Raw genomic sequence first — 24,174 nt, 5'->3', positions numbered from 1 at the left:
AAACTTTTAAAAAAATTTTCAAAGTTCTGAGTATTTTTTATAAAAATATACTAATTTAAACACTCAAAAAAAAAAATTTGAAATAAGAAAAATATAGGTAAATAGATAAAGTAAAATAAACATTTATTTTAAAAATTATAAATAAATTTCTTAAAAATTTTGAAATAAATATTTGTGTACTACTGGCTGTGAACTATTTGTTGACATATATTGAACAAATATTGTCTTCCCTTGCATCCTATATTAAAAAGAAAATATAAAAAGTATTAAGGGTAAAGTGACCACATTTTCATTGAGACAAAGCGGGACAAATGGGATGAAATGAGAATTACAATTCAGTTATGTATATTTTATTGTATACATTCATATACTTGTACAAAAATGTATTTATTATTAATTATTGGTAACTATAAAAAATATTTGTGAAAAATAATAATTTGAGCATCATGATTTTTAATCAAATTAAATTTTTTATTTAAAAAAAATATGATTTTCTTTCACGGTCATATTTTTGATCTGAGTGAATACTTAGCAAAAGATTCGGATCATTCATTAAAATGTCGTGAAATATTTCACATGAATTGGTCAAATTATATTTTACACTTAAAATAGACTTTTAAAGTTTTAATGTTCAACTGCGTTTTTTCAGTTGTCCATATTTTATTGATACTAGAAAAAACACATTCTGTTGCTACATTTGTTCTTGGAAGGGAGAGCGCGAATTCTACAATTTTCAAAATATTTTGATAAGGAATATTATTCTGTTTAAAATGAAGGAATAACTCCGTCCATTTTTTTTGTCTGTTTCCACATTTGCTGATAACCAACATTTAATTTTTTCATCTGTAACATTTCATGTGTTCAAATTATTCTTTTTTAAAATAGTACTTACTGAATCAAAAATTATTTGTGAAGTTTCACTCGGCAATGAAACAAAATCTAATATTCTATATTTAATTCCTGTTTCTGGATTAAAAAATCTAACAATTGTGGGAAATAATTTTAAATCTTTGTGGTTGGATGTGCATTTTTCTAATTCTTTCTGCAACTGTGAAAACGAATATGGTGAAAAAATATTACAAATAATTGCTTCGGTTTTTGTCCTTGCACATGCATATTTTTTGTCGTATAATGTTTTGATCATTTGCGACGTAGAATCCATTGATCTGAAACTTTGATTTTCAGATCAAGGTTTATGGTGTGGAAAGCAAATAGCCCTTCCGCTAATGCTAACTGTTTTTCTGTGTTGCCAAAGCTAGCAGTGCGAAAAAACTGTTCCATTTTAGATGAGTAAGCGGCATTATTCAAAAATCTTTTGTGCCTCTTTGTCGCTAGATGTTTAGTAATATCGTTTTTTCCACCATGTGAGACCAAAATTTCAGCATTGCATTTATCACACCGTACCATATAGTCTATTTTGTTTTTTTTAATAAATGGAAATTCTCTGCTTAGCTCTTCATTAAAGTTCCATTCTCTTTTTTTACTCATCTTTTATTCTGTGGGTAAATACTAAAAATAAATAAAAAATTTACTACAAAAGCTAAAAAAGAGTATTAAATTTTACCTTATTGACCGTTACGTTGTGGCAACTATTGCTCTACCACTATCTTCGTCAATCAAATAATGAGTCAAACCGAACGTCAAATTGAAAACAACAAATCGCACTGTCTGCACTTATCTGAATTAAGCCGAGACGTAACGACAATGATCGAACACCACCGAGTAAATCTAACTCGGTACATTGCCTAATTTAGTTTACTCTGCATGCATTTATGTTTTTTATTTTATTTATATTCACTATAATACTTAATAAATAATAGGTAATATATTTCTACAGTACATTTAAAATAAGAAATGCATATATTTTCCAAAAAGCGGGACATTTTTAAAAATCGGCGGGACGCGGGACAGTCCACCAAAAAGCGGGACTGTCCCGCCAAAATCGGGACGTGTGGTCACTTTAATTAAGGGTCTTTTTCCTTTCCTTTGACCTTGAGAAAGATTCGTTAAAATCAAATACATTTACAAAACATAAAAACTATACATAAATGTTATATATTTAAGAGTTGATTTTAGTAATTTAATTGTTTTTGTTCTTTTATTTATAAAGATGATTTACTTCTAAAATTAACTGTTTTTATTTCAAAATACAAAAACTCAAACCTGCATATGATGTTATCATGATATAAATAGATAAATCTCATAACTGATCAGCAATAGTTTTGGTGCAGTCTAAGGAGTTCTTAAATGAGGTCCATTCTTCTTAGTCTTTTAAAAATAGAACATTTTAATCTCAATTCTCGAAGCTTATTGAAAAAACAAAAAATTAAATTTTTTGCCAAATTTGTATACTATTTGTTTTGATTAAGACGTTTCTGACCTTCTATTTCTGTTACATGAGTTCTTTAATTTTAAATTACATGATCAGCCTGACCTAAAGCAACTGGCTCACCCGTTGTTTAACCTCAAGGGACATTCTCACTGTTTAGGAAAAATTCGCGAATGGGAGACAGAGATTTGAAGCGTAACCTGGTAAATGAAATCTTTTAGCGGGAAAGGCTAAAACAAAACACTTGGGTATAGAAAAGTACTAAAAGAGGCAGCGAAAATATGTATTTAAAAGTTTTTCAGACTTGCCATCACAGTTTGGACCTTTTGGAGAGGGGGTTAGATGTTTCCATGACACTGGTTGGGATCATAGGTTCGCGTGCTTTTTGACAGCCCTATCGAAATAAGGTGGTTTGGAATATAGTAGGGAGATTTCGCTGACCTAAAGATTAAAGAAAATGACGTAAATTATTACGTTTTAAATAATTTTTTAATCCATTGTGCGTTCTTCTGCAAAGAAAGACAATTGAAAGACAATTCTGCAAAGAAAGACAACTGCGACCTCCCTAATCTATCTATAAATATTTACTTAAGTAGGGTGATTTGGTTCTTAGAGGCCTACTTCCATTCCGAGTTGAAAATTATAGCTTAATATTCAAGGGAGTTAGGCGGTCTTGAAATTTGAGCCTTTTTCCCGCCAATTTATTTTATTTAATTTTTTAATCCATTGTGCGTTCTTCTGCAAAGAAAGACAATTGGTTTTATACATAGAACAACTTTGCTATGCTAAACTGTCGTGAAAATATCGTAAAACAAGTTTAGAAAAATAATATAATTTAAACAAACTACTTTTCCGGGTTTTTTCCAGTTTTTAAGCATTATTTGAATTTTACCGAACAGAAAAAAATATTTTTTATTTATAGAAACCCTTAAAACATCGATAAACACGTTAAATAAATAACATAATGCAAAATAAACAAAAGAAGAAAAAAATTTAAAAATTGACCACAGCCGAGGTTCGAACCCGCTCCCCACGCTCCAATCATAAGTCACTAGCGCATGGTCTTAGCCGTTGGCCCACGCTTATACGACGTTCGTGCTACTACATAGCTTTAATTACCCTCTCCCCGTTAGTTAAACAAAAGACATGAGGGGTGACTGCGATCTCCCTAATCTATCTATAAATATTTACTTAAGTAGGGTGGTTTGGTTCATAGAGGCCTACTTCCATTCCGAGTTTGAAAATTATAGCTTAATATTCAAGGGAGTTAGGCGGTCTTGAAATTTGAGCCTTTTTCCCGCCAATTTATTTTATTTAATTTTTTAATCCATTGTGCGTTCTTCTGCGAAGAAAGACAATTGGTTTTATACATAGAACACCTTTGCTATGCTAAACTGTCGTGAAAATATCGTAAAACAAGTTTAGAAAAATAATATAATTTCAACAAACTACTTTTCCGGATTTTTTCCAGTTTTGAAGCATTATTTGAATTTTCCCGAACAGAAAAAAAATATTTTTTAGATATAGAATCCCTTAAAACATCGATAAACACGTTAAATAAATAATATAATGCAAAATAAACAAATAAAAAAAAAATTAAAAATTGACCACAGCCGAGGTTCGAACCCGGTCCCCCACGCTCCAATCGTAAGTCACTTGCGCATGGTCTTAGCCGATGGACCACGCTTATACGACGTTCGTGCTACAACTTTGCTTTAATTACCCTCTCCCCGTTAGTTAAACAAAAGACATGAGGGGTGACTGCGACCTCCCTAATCTATCTATAAATATTTACTTAAGTAGGGTGGTTTGGTACATAGAGGCCTACTTTTTGTCTGAGTTTGAAAATTATAGCTTAATATTCAAGGGAGTTAGGCGGTCTTGAAATTTGAGCCTTTTTCCCGCCAATTTATTTTATTTAATTTTTTAATCCATTGTGCGCTCTTCTGCAAAGAAGGACAATTGGTTTTATACATAGAACACCTTTGCTATGCTAAACTGTCGTGAAAATATCGTAAAACAAGTTTAGAAAAATAATATAATTTAAACAATCTACTTTTCCGGATTTTTTCCAGTTTTTAAGCATTATTTGAATTTTTCCCGAACAGAAAAAAATATTTTTTATATATAGAATCCCTTAAAACATCGATAAACACGTTAAATAAATAATATAATGCAAAATAAACAAATAAAAAAAAATTTAAAAATTGACCACAGCCGAGGTTCGAACCCGGTCCCCCACGCTCCAATCGTAAGTCACTAGCGCATGGTCTTAGCCGTTGGACCACGCTTATACGACGTTCGTGCTACAACATTGCTTTAATTACCCTCTCCCCGTTAGTTAAACAAAAGACATGAGGGGTGACTGCGACCTCCCTAATCTATCTATAAATATTTACTTAAGTAGGGAGGTTTGGTTCATAGAGGCCTACTTTTTGTCTGAGTTTGAAAATTATAGCTTAATATTCAAGGGAATTAGGCGGTCTTGAAATTTGAGCCTTTTTCCCGCCAATATATTTTATTTAATTTTTTAATCCATTGTGCGCTCTTCTGCAAAGAAGGACAATTGGTTTTATACATAGAACACCTTTGCTATGCTAAACTGCCGTGAAAATATCGTAAAACAAGTTTAGAAAAATAATATAATTTAAACAAACTACTTTTCCGGATTTTTTCCAGCTTTTAAGCATTATTTGAATTTTCCCGAACAGAAAAAAATATTTTTTATATATAGAATCCCTTAAAACATCGATAAACACGTTAAATAAATAATATAATGCAAAATAAACAAAAGAAAAAAAAATTTAAAAATTGACCACAGCCGAGGTTCGAAACCGGTCCCCCACGCTCCAATCGTACGTCACTAGAGCATGGTCTTAGCCGTTGGACCACGCTTATACGACGTTCGCACTACTACATAGCTTTAATTACCCTCTCCCCGTTAGTTAAACAAAAGACATGAGGGATGACTGCGACCTCCCTAATCTATCTATAAATATTTACTTAAGTGGGGTGGTTTGGTTCATAGAGGCCTACTTCCATTCCGAGTTTGAAAATTATAGCTTAATATTCAAGGGAGTTAGGTGGTCTTGAAATTTGAGCCTTTTTCCCGCCAAATTTATTTTATTTAATTTTTTAATCCATTGTGCGTTCTTCTGCAGAGAAAGACAATTGGTTTTATACATAGAACACCTTTGCTATGCTAAACTGTCGTGAAAATATCGTAAAACAAGTTTAGAAAAACAGTATAATTTCAACAAACTACTTTTCCGGATTTTTTCCAGTTTTGAAGCATTATTTGAATTTTCCCGAACAGAAAAAAATATTTTTTAGATATAGAATCCCTTAAAACATCGATAAACACGTTAAATAAATAATATAATGCAAAATAAACAAATAAAAAAAATTTAAAAATTGACCATAGCCGAGGTTCGAACCCGGTCCCCTACGCTCCAATCGTAAGTCACTAGCGCATGGTCTTAGCCGTTGGACCACGCTTATACGACGTTCGTGCTACAACTTTGCTTTAATTACCCTCTCCCCGTTAGTTAAACAAAAGACATGAGGGGTGGCTGCGACCTCCCTAATCTATCTATAAATATTTACTTAAGTAGGGTGGTTTGGTTCATACAGGCCTATTTTTTGTCTGAGTTTGAAAATTACAGCTTAATATTCAAGGGAATTAGGCGGTCTTGAAATTTGAGCCTTTTTCCCGCCAATTTATTTTATTTAATTTTTTAATCCATTGTGCGCTCTTCTGCAAAGAAGGACAATTGGTTTTATACATAGAACACCTTTGCTATGCTAAACTGTCGTGAAAATATCGTAAAACAAGTTTAGAAAAATAATATAATTTAAACAAACTACTTTTCCGGGTTTTTTTCCAGTTTTTAAGCATTATTTGAATTTTACCGAACAGAAAAAAATATTTTTTATATATAGAGTCCCTTAAAACATCGATAAACACGTTAAATAAATAATATAATGCAAAATAAACAAAAGAAAAAAAAATAAAAATTGACCACAGCCGAGGTTCGAACCCGGTCCCCCACGCTCCAATCGTAAGTCACTAGCGCATGGTCTTAGCCGTTGGACCACGCTTATACGACGTTCGTGCTACTACATAGCTTTAATTACCCTCTCCCCGTCAGTTAAACAAAAGACATGAGGGGTGACTGCGACCTCCCTGATCTATCTATAAATATTTACTTGAGTAGGATGGTTTGGTTCATAGAGGCCTACTTCCATTCCGAGTTTGAAAATTATAGCTTAATATTCAAGGGAGTTAGGCGGTCTTGAAATTTGAACCTTTTTCCCGCCAATTTATTTTATTTAATTTTTTAATCCATTGTGCGTTCTTCTGCAAAGAAAGACAATTGGTTTTATACATAGAACACCTTTGCTATGCTAAACTGTCGTGAAAACATCGTAAAACAAGTTTAGAAGAATAATATAATTTAAACAAACTACTTTTCCGGGTTTTTTTCCAGTTTTTAAGCACTATTTGAATTTTACCGAACAGAAAAAAATATTTTTTATATATAGAGTCCCTTAAAACATCGATAAACACGTTAAATAAATAATATAATGCAAAATAAACAAAAGAAAAAAAAATTAAAAATTGACCACAGCCGAGGTTCGAACCCGGTCCCCCACGCTCCAATCGTAAGTCACTAGCGCATGGTCTTAGCCGTTGGAAAACGCTTATACGACGTTCGTGCTACTAAATAGCTTTAATTACCCTCTCCCCGTTAGTTAAACAAAAGACATGAGGGGTGACTGCGACCTCCCTGATCTATCTATAAATATTTACTTAAGTAGGGTGGTTTGGTTCATAAAGGCCAACTTCCATTCCGAGTTTGAAAATTATAGCTTAATATTCAAGGGAGTTAGGCGGTCTTGAAATTTGAGCATTTTTCCCGCCAATTTATTTTATTTAATTTTTTAATCCATTGTGCATTCTTCTGCAAAGAAGGACAATTGGTTTTATACATAGAACACCTTAGCTACGCTAAAGTGTCGTGAAAATATCGTATAACAAGTTTATAAAAATAATATAATTTAAACAAACTACTTTTCCGGAATTTTTCCAGTTTTTAAGCATTATTTGAATTTTCCCGAAGAGAAAAAAATATTTTTTATATATAGAATCCCTTAAAACATCGATAAACACGTTAAATAAATAATATAATGCAAAATAAACAAAAGAAAAAAAAATTAAAAATTGACCACAGCCGAGGTTCGAACCCGGTCCCCCACGCTCCAATCGTAAGTCACTAGCGCATGGTCTTAGCCGTTGGAAAACGCTTATACGACGTTCGTGCTACTACATAGCTTTAATTACCCTCTCCCCGTCAGTTAAACAAAAGACATGAGGGGTGACTGCGACCTCCCTGATCTATCTATAAATATTTACTTGAGTAGGGTGGTTTGGTTCATAGAGGCCTACTTCCATTCCGAATTTGAAAATTATAGCTTAATATTCAAGGGAGTTAGGCGGTCTTGAAATTTGAACCTTTTTCCCGCCAATTTATTTTATTTAATTTTTTAATCCATTGTGCGTTCTTCTGCAAAGAAAGACAATTGGTTTTATACATAGAACACCTTTGCTATGCTAAACTGTCGTGAAAACATCGTAAAACAAGTTTAGAAGAATAATATAATTTAAACAAACTACTTTTCCGGGTTTTTTTCCAGTTTTTAAGCATTATTTGAATTTTACCGAACAGAAAAAAATATTTTTTATATATAGAGTCCCTTAAAACATCGATAAACACGTTAAATAAATAATATAATGCAAAATAAACAAAAGAAAAAAAAATTAAAAATTGACCACAGCCGAGGTTCGAACCCGGTCCCCCGTGTTCCAATCGTAAGTCACTAGCGCATGGTCTTAGCCGTTGGACCACGCTTATACGACGTTCGTGCTACAACATTGCTTTAATTACCCTCTCCCCGTTAGTTAAACAAAAGACATGAGGGGTGACTGCGACCTCCCTAATCTATCTATAAATATTTACTTAAGTAGGGTGGTTTGGTTCATAGAGGCCTACTTTTTGTCTGAGTTTGAAAATTATAGCTTAATATTCAAGGGAATTAGGCGGTCTTGAAATTTGAGCCTTTTTCCCGCCAATTTATTTTATTTAATTTTTTAATCCATTGTGCGCTCTTCTGCAAAGAAGGACAATTGGTTTTATACATAGAACACCTTTGCTATGCTAAACTGCCGTGAAAATATCGTAAAACAAGTTTAGAAAAATAATATAATTTAAACAAACTACTTTTCCGGATTTTTTCCAGTTTTTAAGCATTATTTGAATTTTCCCGAAGAGAAAAAAATATTTTTTATATATAGAATCCCTTAGAACATCGATAAAAACGTTAAATAAATAATATAATGCAAAATAAACAAAAGAAAAAAAAATTAAAAATTGACTACAGCCGAGGTTCGAACCCGGTCCCCCACGCTCCAATCGTAAGTCACTTGCGCATGGTCTTAGCCGTTGGACCACGCTTATACGACGTTCGTGCTACTACATAGCTTTAATTACCCTCTCCCCGTTAGTTAAACAAAAGACATGAGGGGTGACTGCGACCTCCCTAATCTATCTAAAATTATTTACTTAAGTGGGATGGTTTGGTTCATAGAGGCCTACTTCCATTCCGAGTTTGAAAATTATAGCTTAATATTCAAGGGAGTTAGGCGGTCTTGAAATTTGAGCCTTTTTCCCGCCAAATTTATTTTATTTAATTTTTTAATCCATTGTGCGTTCTTCTGCAGAGAAGGACAATTGGTTTTATACATAGAACACCTTTGCTATGCTAAACTGTCGTGAAAATATCGTAAAACAAGTTTAGAAAAATAATATAATTTAAACAAACTACTTTTCCGGGTTTTTTTCCAGTTTTTAAGCATTATTTGAATTTTACCGAACAGAAAAAAATATTTTTTATATATAGAGTCCCTTAAAACATCGATAAACACGTTAAATAAATAATATAATGCAAAATAAACAAAAGAAAAAAAAATTAAAAATTGACCACAGCCGAGGTTCGAACCCGGTCCCCCGTGCTCCAATCGTAAGTCACTAGCGCATGGTCTTAGCCGTTGGACCACGCTTATACGACGTTCGTGCTACAACATTGCTTTAATTACCCTCTCCCCGTTAGTTAAACAAAAGACATGAGGGGTGACTGCGACCTCCCTAATCTATCTATAAATATTTACTTAAGTAGGGTGGTTTGGTTCATAGAGGCCTACTTTTTGTCTGAGTTTGAAAATTATAGCTTAATATTCAAGGGAATTAGGCGGTCTTGAAATTTGAGCCTTTTTCCCGCCAATTTATTTTATTTAATTTTTTAATCCATTGTGCGCTCTTCTGCAAAGAAGGACAATTGGTTTTATACATAGAACACCTTTGCTATGCTAAACTGCCGTGAAAATATCGTAAAACAAGTTTAGAAAAATAATATAATTTAAACAAACTACTTTTCCGGATTTTTTCCAGTTTTTAAGCATTATTTGAATTTTCCCGAAGAGAAAAAAATATTTTTTATATATAGAATCCCTTAGAACATCGATAAAAACGTTAAATAAATAATATAATGCAAAATAAACAAAAGAAAAAAAAATTAAAAATTGACTACAGCCGAGGTTCGAACCCGGTCCCCCACGCTCCAATCGTAAGTCACTTGCGCATGGTCTTAGCCGTTGGACCACGCTTATACGACGTTCGTGCTACTACATAGCTTTAATTACCCTCTCCCCGTTAGTTAAACAAAAGACATGAGGGGTGACTGCGACCTCCCTAATCTATCTAAAATTATTTACTTAAGTGGGATGGTTTGGTTCATAGAGGCCTACTTCCATTCCGAGTTTGAAAATTATAGCTTAATATTCAAGGGAGTTAGGCGGTCTTGAAATTTGAGCCTTTTTCCCGCCAAATTTATTTTATTTAATTTTTTAATCCATTGTGCGTTCTTCTGCAGAGAAGGACAATTGGTTTTATACATAGAACACCTTTGCTATGCTAAACTGTCGTGAAAATATCGTAAAACAAGTTTAGAAAAATAATATAATTTAAACAAACTACTTTTCCGGGTTTTTTTCCAGTTTTTAAGCATTATTTGAATTTTACCGAACAGAAAAAAATATTTTTTATATATAGAGTCCCTTAAAACATCGATAAACACGTTAAATAAATAATATAATGCAAAATAAACAAAAGAAAAAAAAATTAAAAATTGACCACAGCCGAGGTTCGAACCCGGTCCCCCGTGCTCCAATCGTAAGTCACTAGCGCATGGTCTTAGCCGTTGGACCACGCTTATACGACGTTCGTGCTACAACATTGCTTTAATTACCCTCTCCCCGTTAGTTAAACAAAAGACATGAGGGGTGACTGCGACCTCCCTAATCTATCTATAAATATTTACTTAAGTAGGGTGGTTTGGTTCATAGAGGCCTACTTTTTGTCTGAGTTTGAAAATTATAGCTTAATATTCAAGGGAATTAGGCGGTCTTGAAATTTGAGAATTTTTCCCGCCAATTTATTTTATTTAATTTTTTAATCCATTGTGCGCTCTTCTGCAAAGAAGGACAATTGGTTTTATACATAGAACACCTTTGCTATGCTAAACTGCCGTGAAAATATCGTAAAACAAGTTTAGAAAAATAATATAATTTAAACAAACTACTTTTCCGGATTTTTTCCAGTTTTTAAGCATTATTTGAATTTTCCCGAAGAGAAAAAAATATTTTTTATATATAGAATCCCTTAGAACATCGATAAAAACGTTAAATAAATAATATAATGCAAAATAAACAAAAGAAAAAAAAATTAAAAATTGACCACAGCCGAGGTTCGAACCCGGTCCCCCACGCTCCAATCGTAAGTCACTTGCGCATGGTCTTAGCCGTTGGACCACGCTTATACGACGTTCGTGCTACTACATAGCTTTAATTACCCTCTCCCCGTTAGTTAAACAAAAGACATGAGGGGTGACTGCGACCTCCCTAATCTATCTAAAATTATTTACTTAAGTGGGATGGTTTGGTTCATAGAGGCCTACTTCCATTCCGAGTTTGAAAATTATAGCTTAATATTCAAGGGAGTTAGGCGGTCTTGAAATTTGAGCCTTTTTCCCGCCAATTTATTTTATTTAATTTTTTAATCCATTGTGCGTTCTTCTGCAGAGAAGGACAATTGGTTTTATACATAGAACACCTTTGCTATGCTAAACTGTCGTGAAAATATCGTAAAACAAGTTTAGAAAAATAATATAATTTAAACAAACTACTTTTCCGGAATTTTTCCAGTTTTTAAGCATTATTTGAATTTTCCCGAAGAGAAAAAAATATTTTTTATATATAGAATCCCTTAGAACATCGATAAAAACGTTAAATAAATAATATAATGCAAAATAAACAAAAGAAAAAAAAATTAAAAATTGACCACAGCCGAGGTTCGAACCCGGTCCCCCGTGCTCCAATCGTAAGTCACTAGCGCATGGTCTTAGCCGTTGGACCACGCTTATACGACATTCGTGCTACTACATAGCTTTAATTACCCTCTCCCCGTTAGTTAAACAAAAGACATGAGGGGTGACTGCGACCTCCCTGATCTATCTATAAATATTTACTTGAGTAGGGTGGTTTGGTTCATAGAGGCCTACTTCCATTCCGAGTTTGAAAATTATAGCTTAATATTCAAGGGAGTTAGGCGGTCTTGAAATTTGAACCTTTTTCCCGCCAATTTATTTTATTTAATTTTTTAATCCATTGTGCGTTCTTCTGCAAAGAAAGACAATTGGTTTTATACATAGAACACCTTTGCTATGCTAAACTGTCGTGAAAACATCGTAAAACAAGTTTAGAAGAATAATATAATTTAAACAAACTACTTTTCCGGATTTTTTCCAGTTTTTAAGCATTATTTGAATTTTCCCGAAGAGAAAAAAATATTTTTTATATATAGAATCCCTTAGAACATCGATAAAAACGTTAAATAAATAATATAATGCAAAATAAACAAAAGAAAAAAAAATTAAAAATTGACCACAGCCGAGGTTCGAACCCGGTCCCCCACGCTCCAATCGTAAGTCACTTGCGCATGGTCTTAGCCGTTGGACCACGCTTATACGACGTTCGTGCTACTACATAGCTTTAATTACCCTCTCCCCGTTAGTTAAACAAAAGACATGAGGGGTGACTGCGACCTCCCTAATCTATCTAAAATTATTTACTTAAGTGGGATGGTTTGGTTCATAGAGGCCTACTTCCATTCCGAGTTTGAAAATTATAGCTTAATATTCAAGGGAGTTAGGCGGTCTTGAAATTTGAGCCTTTTTCCCGCCAATTTATTTTATTTAATTTTTTAATCCATTGTGCGTTCTTCTGCAGAGAAGGACAATTGGTTTTATACATAGAACACCTTTGCTATGCTAAACTGTCGTGAAAATATCGTAAAACAAGTTTAGAAAAATAATATAATTTAAACAAACTACTTTTCCGGAATTTTTCCAGTTTTTAAGCATTATTTGAATTTTCCCGAAGAGAAAAAAATATTTTTTATATATAGAATCCCTTAGAACATCGATAAAAACGTTAAATAAATAATATAATGCAAAATAAACAAAAGAAAAAAAAATTAAAAATTGACCACAGCCGAGGTTCGAACCCGGTCCCCCGTGCTCCAATCGTAAGTCACTAGCGCATGGTCTTAGCCGTTGGACCACGCTTATACGACATTCGTGCTACTACATAGCTTTAATTACCCTCTCCCCGTTAGTTAAACAAAAGACATGAGGGGTGACTGCGACCTCCCTGATCTATCTATAAATATTTACTTGAGTAGGGTGGTTTGGTTCATAGAGGCCTACTTCCATTCCGAGTTTGAAAATTATAGCTTAATATTCAAGGGAGTTAGGCGGTCTTGAAATTTGAACCTTTTTCCCGCCAATTTATTTTATTTAATTTTTTAATCCATTGTGCGTTCTTCTGCAAAGAAAGACAATTGGTTTTATACATAGAACACCTTTGCTATGCTAAACTGTCGTGAAAACATCGTAAAACAAGTTTAGAAGAATAATATAATTTAAACAAACTACTTTTCCGGATTTTTTCCAGTTTTTAAGCATTATTTGAATTTTCCCGAAGAGAAAAAAATATTTTTTATATATAGAATCCCTTAGAACATCGATAAAAACGTTAAATAAATAATATAATGCAAAATAAACAAAAGAAAAAAAAATTAAAAATTGACCACAGCCGAGGTTCGAACCCGGTCCCCCACGCTCCAATCGTAAGTCACTTGCGCATGGTCTTAGCCGTTGGACCACGCTTATACGACGTTCGTGCTACTACATAGCTTTAATTACCCTCTCCCCGTTAGTTAAACAAAAGACATGAGGGGTGACTGCGACCTCCCTAATCTATCTAAAATTATTTACTTAAGTGGGATGGTTTGGTTCATAGAGGCCTACTTCCATTCCGAGTTTGAAAATTATAGCTTAATATTCAAGGGAGTTAGGCGGTCTTGAAATTTGAGCCTTTTTCCCGCCAATTTATTTTATTTAATTTTTTAATCCATTGTGCGTTCTTCTGCAGAGAAGGACAATTGGTTTTATACATAGAACACCTTTGCTATGCTAAACTGTCGTGAAAATATCGTAAAACAAGTTTAGAAAAATAATATAATTTAAACAAACTACTTTTCCGGAATTTTTCCAGTTTTTAAGCATTATTTGAATTTTCCCGAAGAGAAAAAAATATTTTTTATATATAGAATCCCTTAGAACATCGATAAAAACGTTAAATAAATAATATAATGCAAAATAAACAAAAGAAAAAAAAATTAAAAATTGACCACAGCCGAGGTTCGAACCCGGTCCCCCGTGCTCCAATCGTAAGTCACTAGCGCATGGTCTTAGCCGTTGGACCACGCTTATACGACATTCGTGCTACTACATAGCTTTAATTACCCTCTCCCCGTTAGTTAAACAAAAGACATGAGGGGTGACTGCGACCTCCCTGATCTATCTATAAATATTTACTTGAGTAGGGTGGTTTGGTTCATAGAGGCCTACTTCCATTCCGAGTTTGAAAATTATAGCTTAATATTCAAGGGAGTTAGGCGGTCTTGAAATTTGAACCTTTTTCCCGCCAATTTATTTTATTTAATTTTTTAATCCATTGTGCGTTCTTCTGCAAAGAAAGACAATTGGTTTTATACATAGAACACCTTTGCTATGCTAAACTGTCGTGAAAACATCGTAAAACAAGTTTAGAAGAATAATATAATTTAAACAAACTACTTTTCCGGGTTTTTTTCCAGTTTTTAAGCATTATTTGAATTTTACCGAACAGAAAAAAATATTTTTTATATATAGAGTCCCTTAAAACATCGATAAACACGTTAAATAAATAATATAATGCAAAATAAACAAAAGAAAAAAAAATTAAAAATTGACCACAGCCGAGGTTCGAACCCGGTCCCCCACGCTCCAATCGTAAGTCACTTGCGCATGGTCTTAGCCGTTGGAAAACGCTTATACGACGTTCGTGCTACTACATAGCTTTAATTACCCTCTCCCCGTTAGTTAAACAAAAGACATGCGGGGTGACTGCGACCTCCCTAATCTATCTATAAATATTTACTTAAGTAGGGTGGTTTGGTTCATAGAGGCCTACTTTTTGTCTGAGTTTGAAAATTATAGCTTAATATTCAAGGGAATTAGGCGGTCTTGAAATTTGAGAATTTTTCCCGCCAATTTATTTTATTTAATTTTTTAATCCATTGTGCGCTCTTCTGCAAAGAAGGACAATTGGTTTTATACATAGAACACCTTTGCTATGCTAAACTGCCGTGAAAATATCGTAAAACAAGTTTAGAAAAATAATATAATTTAAACAAACTTCTTTTCCGGATTTTTTCCAGTTTTTAAGCATTATTTGAATTTTCCCGAAGAGAAAAAAATATTTTTTATATATAGAATCCCTTAGAACATCGATAAAAACGTTAAATAAATAATATAATGCAAAATAAACAAAAGAAAAAAAAAATAAAAATTGACCACAGCCGAGGTTCGAACCCGGTCCCCCACGCTCCAATCGTAAGTCACTAGCGCATGGTCTTAGCCGTTGGACCACGCTTATACGACGTTCGTGCTACTACATAGCTTTAATTACCCTCTCCCCGTCAGTTAAACAAAAGACATGAGGGGTGACTGCGACCTCCCTGATCTATCTATAAATATTTACTTGAGTAGGATGGTTTGGTTCATAGAGGCCTACTTCCATTCCGAGTTTGAAAATTATAGCTTAATATTCAAGGGAGTTAGGCGGTCTTGAAATTTGAACCTTTTTCCCGCCAATTTATTTTATTTAATTTTTTAATCCATTGTGCGTTCTTCTGCAAAGAAAGACAATTGGTTTTATACATAGAACACCTTTGCTATGCTAAACTGTCGTGAAAACATCGTAAAACAAGTTTAGAAGAATAATATAATTTAAACAAACTACTTTTCCGGGTTTTTTTCCAGTTTTTAAGCATTATTTGAATTTTACCGAACAGAAAAAAATATTTTTTATATATAGAGTCCCTTAAAACATCGATAAACACGTTAAATAAATAATATAATGCAAAATAAACAAAAGAAAAAAAAATTAAAAATTGACCACAGCCGAGGTTCGAACCCGGTCCCCCACGCTCCAATCGTAAGTCACTAGCGCATGGTCTTAGCCGTTGGAAAACGCTTATACGACGTTCGTGCTACTAAATAGCTTTAATTACCCTCTCCCCGTTAGTTAAACAAAAGACATGAGGGGTGACTGCGACCTCCCTGATCTATCTATAAATATTTACTTAAGTAGGGTGGTTTGGTTCATAAAGGCCAACTTCCATTCCGAGTTTGAAAATTATAGCTTAATATTCAAGGGAGTTAGGCGGTCTTGAAATTTGAGCATTTTTCCCGCCAATTTATTTTATTTAATTTTTTAATCCATTGTGCGTTCTTCTGCAAAGAAGGACAATTGGTTTTATACATAGAACACCTTAGCTACGCTAAAGTGTCGTGAAAATATCGTATAACAAGTTTATAAAAATAATATAATTTAAACAAACTACTTTTCCGGAATTTTTCCAGTTTTTAAGCATTATTTGAATTTTCCCGAAGAGAAAAAAATATTTTTTATATATAGAATCCCTTAAAACATCGATAAACACGTTAAATAAATAATATAATGCAAAATAAACAAAAGAAAAAAAATTAAAAATTGACCACAGCCGAGGTTCGAACCCGGTCCCCCGTGTTCCAATCGTAAGTCACTAGCGCATGGTCTTAGCCGTTGGACCACGCTTATACGACGTTCGTGCTACTACATAGCTTTAATTACCCTCTCCCCGTTAGTTAAACAAAAGACATGAGGGGTGACTGCGACCTCCCTGATCTATCTATAAATATTTACTTGAGTAGGGTGGTTTGGTTCATAGAGGCCTACTTCCATTCCGAGTTTGAAAATTATAGCTTAATATTCAAGGGAGTTAGGCGGTCATGAAATTTGAACCTTTTTCCCGCCAATTTATTTTATTTAATTTTTTAATCCATTGTGCGTTCTTCTGCAAAGAAAGACAATTGGTTTTAGACATAGAACACCTTTGCTATGCTAAACTGTCGTGAAAACATCGTAAAACAAGTTTAGAAGAATAATATAATTTAAACAAACTACTTTTCCGAGTTTTTTTCCAGTTTTTAAGCATTATTTGAATTTTACCGAACAGAAAAAAATATTTTTTGTATATAGAATCCCTTAAAACATCGATAAACACGTTAAATAAATAATATAATGCAAATTAAACAAAAGAAAAAGAAATTAAAAATTGACAACAGCCGAGGTTCGAACCCGGTCCCCCGTGCTCCAATCGTAAGTCACTAGCGCATGGTCTTAGCCGTTGGACCACGCTTATACGACGTTCGTGCTACTACATAGCTTTAATTACCCTCTCCCCGTTAGTTAAACAAAAGACATGAGGGGTGACTGCGACCTCCCTGATCTATCTATAAATATTTACTTGAGTAGGGTGGTTTGGTTCATAGAGGCCTTCTTCCATTCCGAGTTTGAAAATTATAGCTTAATATTCAAGGGAGTTAGGCGGTCTTGAAATTTGAACCTTTTTCCCGCCAATTTATTTTATTTAATTTTTTAATCCATTGTGCGTTCTTCTGCAAAGAAAGACAATTGGTTTTATACATAGAACACCTTTGCTATGCTAAACTGTCGTGAAAACATCGTAAAACAAGTTTAGAAGAATAATATAATTTAAACAAACTACTTTTCCGGGTTTTTTTCCAGTTTTTGAGCATTATTTGAATTTTACCGAACAGAAAAAAATATTTTTTATATATAGAATCCCTTAGAACATCGATAAAAACGTTAAATAAATAATATAATGCAAAATAAACAAAAGAAAAAAAAATTAAAAATTGACCACAGCCGAGGTTCGAACCCGGTCCCCCACGCTCCAATCGTAAGTCACTTGCGCATGGTCTTAGCCGTTGGACCACGCTTATACGACGTTCGTGCTACTACATAGCTTTAATTACCCTCTCCCCGTTAGTTAAACAAAAGACATGAGGGGTGACTGCGACCTCCCTAATCTATCTAAAATTATTTACTTAAGTGGGATGGTTTGGTTCATAGAGGCCTACTTCCATTCCGAGTTTGAAAATTATAGCTTAATATTCAAGGGAGTTAGGCGGTCTTGAAATTTGAGCCTTTTTCCCGCCAATTTATTTTATTTAATTTTTTAATCCATTGTGCGTTCTTCTGCAGAGAAGGACAATTGGTTTTATACATAGAACACCTTTGCTATGCTAAACTGTCGTGAAAATATCGTAAAACAAGTTTAGAAAAATAATATAATTTAAACAAACTACTTTTCCGGAATTTTTCCAGTTTTTAAGCATTATTTGAATTTTCCCGAAGAGAAAAAAATATTTTTTATATATAGAATCCCTTAGAACATCGATAAAAACGTTAAATAAATAATATAATGCAAAATAAACAAAAGAAAAAAAAATTAAAAATTGACCACAGCCGAGGTTCGAACCCGGTCCCCCGTGCTCCAATCGTAAGTCACTAGCGCATGGTCTTAGCCGTTGGACCACGCTTATACGACATTCGTGCTACTACATAGCTTTAATTACCCTCTCCCCGTTAGTTAAACAAAAGACATGAGGGGTGACTGCGACCTCCCTGATCTATCTATAAATATTTACTTGAGTAGGGTGGTTTGGTTCATAGAGGCCTACTTCCATTCCGAGTTTGAAAATTATAGCTTAATATTCAAGGGAGTTAGGCGGTCTTGAAATTTGAACCTTTTTCCCGCCAATTTATTTTATTTAATTTTTTAATCCATTGTGCGTTCTTCTGCAAAGAAAGACAATTGGTTTTATACATAGAACACCTTTGCTATGCTAAACTGTCGTGAAAACATCGTAAATCAAGTTTAGAAGAATAATATAATTTAAAAAAAATACTTTTCCGGATTTTTTCCAGTTTTTAAGCATTATTTGAATTTTCCCGAAGAGAAAAAAATATTTTTTATATATAGAATCCCTTAGAACATCGATAAAAACGTTAAATAAATAATATAATGCAAAATAAACAAAAGAAAAAAAAATTAAAAATTGACCACAGCCGAGGTTCGAACCCGGTCCCCCACGCTCCAATCGTAAGTCACTTGCGCATGGTCTTAGCCGTTGGACCACGCTTATACGACGTTCGTGCTACTACATAGCTTTAATTACCCTCTCCCCGTTAGTTAAACAAAAGACATGAGGGGTGACTGCGACCTCCCTAATCTATCTAAAATTATTTACTTAAGTGGGATGGTTTGGTTCATAGAGGCCTACTTCCATTCCGAGTTTGAAAATTATAGCTTAATATTCAAGGGAGTTAGGCGGTCTTGAAATTTGAGCCTTTTTCCCGCCAATTTATTTTATTTAATTTTTTAATCCATTGTGCGTTCTTCTGCAGAGAAGGACAATTGGTTTTATACATAGAACACCTTTGCTATGCTAAACTGTCGTGAAAATATCGTAAAACAAGTTTAGAAAAATAATATAATTTAAACAAACTACTTTTCCGGAATTTTTCCAGTTTTTAAGCATTATTTGAATTTTCCCGAAGAGAAAAAAATATTTTTTATATATAGAATCCCTTAGAACATCGATAAAAACGTTAAATAAATAATATAATGCAAAATAAACAAAAGAAAAAAAAATTAAAAATTGACCACAGCCGAGGTTCGAACCCGGTCCCCCGTGCTCCAATCGTAAGTCACTAGCGCATGGTCTTAGCCGTTGGACCACGCTTATACGACGTTCGTGCTACTACATAGCTTTAATTACCCTCTCCCCGTTAGTTAAACAAAAGACATGAGGGGTGACTGCGACCTCCCTAATCTATCTAAAATTATTTACTTAAGTGGGATGGTTTGGTTCATAGAGGCCTACTTCCATTCCGAGTTTGAAAATTATAGCTTAATATTCAAGGGAGTTAGGCGGTCTTGAAATTTGAGCCTTTTTCCCGCCAATTTATTTTATTTAATTTTTTAATCCATTGTGCGTTCTTCTGCAGAGAAGGACAATTGGTTTTATACATAGAACACCTTTGCTATGCTAAACTGTCGTGAAAATATCGTAAAACAAGTTTAGAAAAATAATATAATTTAAACAAACTACTTTTCCGGAATTTTTCCAGTTTTTAAGCATTATTTGAATTTTCCCGAAGAGAAAAAAATATTTTTTATATATAGAATCCCTTAGAACATCGATAAAAACGTTAAATAAATAATATAATGCAAAATAAACAAAAGAAAAAAAAATTAAAAATTGACCACAGCCGAGGTTCGAACCCGGTCCCCCGTGCTCCAATCGTAAGTCACTAGCGCATGGTCTTAGCCGTTGGACCACGCTTATACGACATTCGTGCTACTACATAGCTTTAATTACCCTCTCCCCGTTAGTTAAACAAAAGACATGAGGGGTGACTGCGACCTCCCTGATCTATCTATAAATATTTACTTGAGTAGGGTGGTTTGGTTCATAGAGGCCTACTTCCATTCCGAGTTTGAAAATTATAGCTTAATATTCAAGGGAGTTAGGCGGTCTTGAAATTTGAACCTTTTTCCCGCCAATTTATTTTATTTAATTTTTTAATCCATTGTGCGTTCTTCTGCAAAGAAAGACAATTGGTTTTATACATAGAACACCTTTGCTATGCTAAACTGTCGTGAAAACATCGTAAAACAAGTTTAGAAGAATAATATAATTTAAACAAACTACTTTTCCGGATTTTTTCCAGTTTTTAAGCATTATTTGAATTTTCCCGAAGAGAAAAAAATATTTTTTATATATAGAATCCCTTAGAACATCGATAAAAACGTTAAATAAATAATATAATGCAAAATAAACAAAAGAAAAAAAAATTAAAAATTGACCACAGCCGAGGTTCGAACCCGGTCCCCCACGCTCCAATCGTAAGTCACTTGCGCATGGTCTTAGCCGTTGGACCACGCTTATACGACGTTCGTGCTACTACATAGCTTTAATTACCCTCTCCCCGTTAGTTAAACAAAAGACATGAGGGGTGACTGCGACCTCCCTAATCTATCTAAAATTATTTACTTAAGTGGGATGGTTTGGTTCATAGAGGCCTACTTCCATTCCGAGTTTGAAAATTATAGCTTAATATTCAAGGGAGTTAGGCGGTCTTGAAATTTGAGCCTTTTTCCCGCCAATTTATTTTATTTAATTTTTTAATCCATTGTGCGTTCTTCTGCAGAGAAGGACAATTGGTTTTATACATAGAACACCTTTGCTATGCTAAACTGTCGTGAAAATATCGTAAAACAAGTTTAGAAAAATAATATAATTTAAACAAACTACTTTTCCGGAATTTTTCCAGTTTTTAAGCATTATTTGAATTTTCCCGAAGAGAAAAAAATATTTTTTATATATAGAATCCCTTAGAACATCGATAAAAACGTTAAATAAATAATATAATGCAAAATAAACAAAAGAAAAAAAAATTAAAAATTGACCACAGCCGAGGTTCGAACCCGGTCCCCCGTGCTCCAATCGTAAGTCACTAGCGCATGGTCTTAGCCGTTGGACCACGCTTATACGACATTCGTGCTACTACATAGCTTTAATTACCCTCTCCCCGTTAGTTAAACAAAAGACATGAGGGGTGACTGCGACCTCCCTGATCTATCTATAAATATTTACTTGAGTAGGGTGGTTTGGTTCATAGAGGCCTACTTCCATTCCGAGTTTGAAAATTATAGCTTAATATTCAAGGGAGTTAGGCGGTCTTGAAATTTGAACCTTTTTCCCGCCAATTTATTTTATTTAATTTTTTAATCCATTGTGCGTTCTTCTGCAAAGAAAGACAATTGGTTTTATACATAGAACACCTTTGCTATGCTAAACTGTCGTGAAAACATCGTAAAACAAGTTTAGAAGAATAATATAATTTAAAAAAAATACTTTTCCGGATTTTTTCCAGTTTTTAAGCATTATTTGAATTTTCCCGAAGAGAAAAAAATATTTTTTATATATAGAATCCCTTAGAACATCGATAAAAACGTTAAATAAATAATATAATGCAAAATAAACAAAAGAAAAAAAAATTAAAAATTGACCACAGCCGAGGTTCGAACCCGGTCCCCCACGCTCCAATCGTAAGTCACTTGCGCATGGTCTTAGCCGTTGGACCACGCTTATACGACGTTCGTGCTACTACATAGCTTTAATTACCCTCTCCCCGTTAGTTAAACAAAAGACATGAGGGGTGACTGCGACCTCCCTAATCTATCTAAAATTATTTACTTAAGTGGGATGGTTTGGTTCATAGAGGCCTACTTCCATTCCGAGTTTGAAAATTATAGCTTAATATTCAAGGGAGTTAGGCGGTCTTGAAATTTGAGCCTTTTTCCCGCCAATTTATTTTATTTAATTTTTTAATCCATTGTGCGTTCTTCTGCAGAGAAGGACAATTGGTTTTATACATAGAACACCTTTGCTATGCTAAACTGTCGTGAAAATATCGTAAAACAAGTTTAGAAAAATAATATAATTTAAACAAACTACTTTTCCGGAATTTTTCCAGTTTTTAAGCATTATTTGAATTTTCCCGAAGAGAAAAAAATATTTTTTATATATAGAATCCCTTAGAACATCGATAAAAACGTTAAATAAATAATATAATGCAAAATAAACAAAAGAAAAAAAAATTAAAAATTGACCACAGCCGAGGTTCGAACCCGGTCCCCCGTGCTCCAATCGTAAGTCACTAGCGCATGGTCTTAGCCGTTGGACCACGCTTATACGACGTTCGTGCTACTACATAGCTTTAATTACCCTCTCCCCGTTAGTTAAACAAAAGACATGAGGGGTGACTGCGACCTCCCTAATCTATCTAAAATTATTTACTTAAGTGGGATGGTTTGGTTCATAGAGGCCTACTTCCATTCCGAGTTTGAAAATTATAGCTTAATATTCAAGGGAGTTAGGCGGTCTTGAAATTTGAGCCTTTTTCCCGCCAATTTATTTTATTTAATTTTTTAATCCATTGTGCGTTCTTCTGCAGAGAAGGACAATTGGTTTTATACATAGAACACCTTTGCTATGCTAAACTGTCGTGAAAATATCGTAAAACAAGTTTAGAAAAATAATATAATTTAAACAAACTACTTTTCCGGAATTTTTCCAGTTTTTAAGCATTATTTGAATTTTCCCGAAGAGAAAAAAATATTTTTTATATATAGAATCCCTTAGAACATCGATAAAAACGTTAAATAAATAATATAATGCAAAATAAACAAAAGAAAAAAAAATTAAAAATTGACCACAGCCGAGGTTCGAACCCGGTCCCCCGTGCTCCAATCGTAAGTCACTAGCGCATGGTCTTAGCCGTTGGACCACGCTTATACGACATTCGTGCTACTACATAGCTTTAATTACCCTCTCCCCGTTAGTTAAACAAAAGACATGAGGGGTGACTGCGACCTCCCTGATCTATCTATAAATATTTACTTGAGTAGGGTGGTTTGGTTCATAGAGGCCTACTTCCATTCCGAGTTTGAAAATTATAGCTTAATATTCAAGGGAGTTAGGCGGTCTTGAAATTTGAACCTTTTTCCCGCCAATTTATTTTATTTAATTTTTTAATCCATTGTGCGTTCTTCTGCAAAGAAAGACAATTGGTTTTATACATAGAACACCTTTGCTATGCTAAACTGTCGTGAAAACATCGTAAAACAAGTTTAGAAGAATAATATAATTTAAAAAAAATACTTTTCCGGATTTTTTCCAGTTTTTAAGCATTATTTGAATTTTCCCGAAGAGAAAAAAATATTTTTTATATATAGAATCCCTTAGAACATCGATAAAAACGTTAAATAAATAATATAATGCAAAATAAACAAAAGAAAAAAAAATTAAAAATTGACCACAGCCGAGGTTCGAACCCGGTCCCCCACGCTCCAATCGTAAGTCACTTGCGCATGGTCTTAGCCGTTGGACCACGCTTATACGACGTTCGTGCTACTACATAGCTTTAATTACCCTCTCCCCGTTAGTTAAACAAAAGACATGAGGGGTGACTGCGACCTCCCTAATCTATCTAAAATTATTTACTTAAGTGGGATGGTTTGGTTCATAGAGGCCTACTTCCATTCCGAGTTTGAAAATTATAGCTTAATATTCAAGGGAGTTAGGCGGTCTTGAAATTTGAGCCTTTTTCCCGCCAATTTATTTTATTTAATTTTTTAATCCAT

General features: G+C 33.7%; 2 protein-coding genes and 1 long non-coding RNA gene across 8 annotated transcripts in view; 1 reads left to right on the top strand and 2 right to left on the bottom strand.

Annotated features, from left to right (window-relative positions):
• Window positions 1–2,393, bottom strand: part of LOC147806801 (cofilin/actin-depolymerizing factor homolog) — a 35,635-nt gene extending 33,242 nt beyond the window's left edge. The window contains exon 1 of one of the 2 annotated variants that reach the window (XM_087167234.1): window positions 2,164–2,393. The gene's annotated coding sequence lies outside the window, so the exon portion shown is untranslated. The remainder of the gene's footprint in view (window positions 1–2,163) is intronic. The other variant, XM_087167235.1, reaches the window with a different exon arrangement.
• Window positions 1–24,174, top strand: part of LOC107440777 (mitochondrial potassium channel ATP-binding subunit) — a 546,992-nt gene that overhangs the window by 369,140 nt on the left and 153,678 nt on the right. The window lies entirely within an intron of this gene.
• Window positions 1–24,174, bottom strand: part of LOC147806797 (uncharacterized) — a 494,278-nt gene that overhangs the window by 317,311 nt on the left and 152,793 nt on the right. The window lies entirely within an intron of this gene.

This window comes from Parasteatoda tepidariorum, chromosome 7 (assembly GCF_982258835.1).
Source record: "Parasteatoda tepidariorum strain Cologne lab strain chromosome 7, Ptep-v5.0, whole genome shotgun sequence".
Classification (NCBI taxonomy): Eukaryota; Metazoa; Arthropoda; class Arachnida; order Araneae; family Theridiidae; genus Parasteatoda; species Parasteatoda tepidariorum.
Note: the sequence above shows the minus strand (reverse complement) of the source record. Positions and strands in the feature narration are given on the sequence as shown.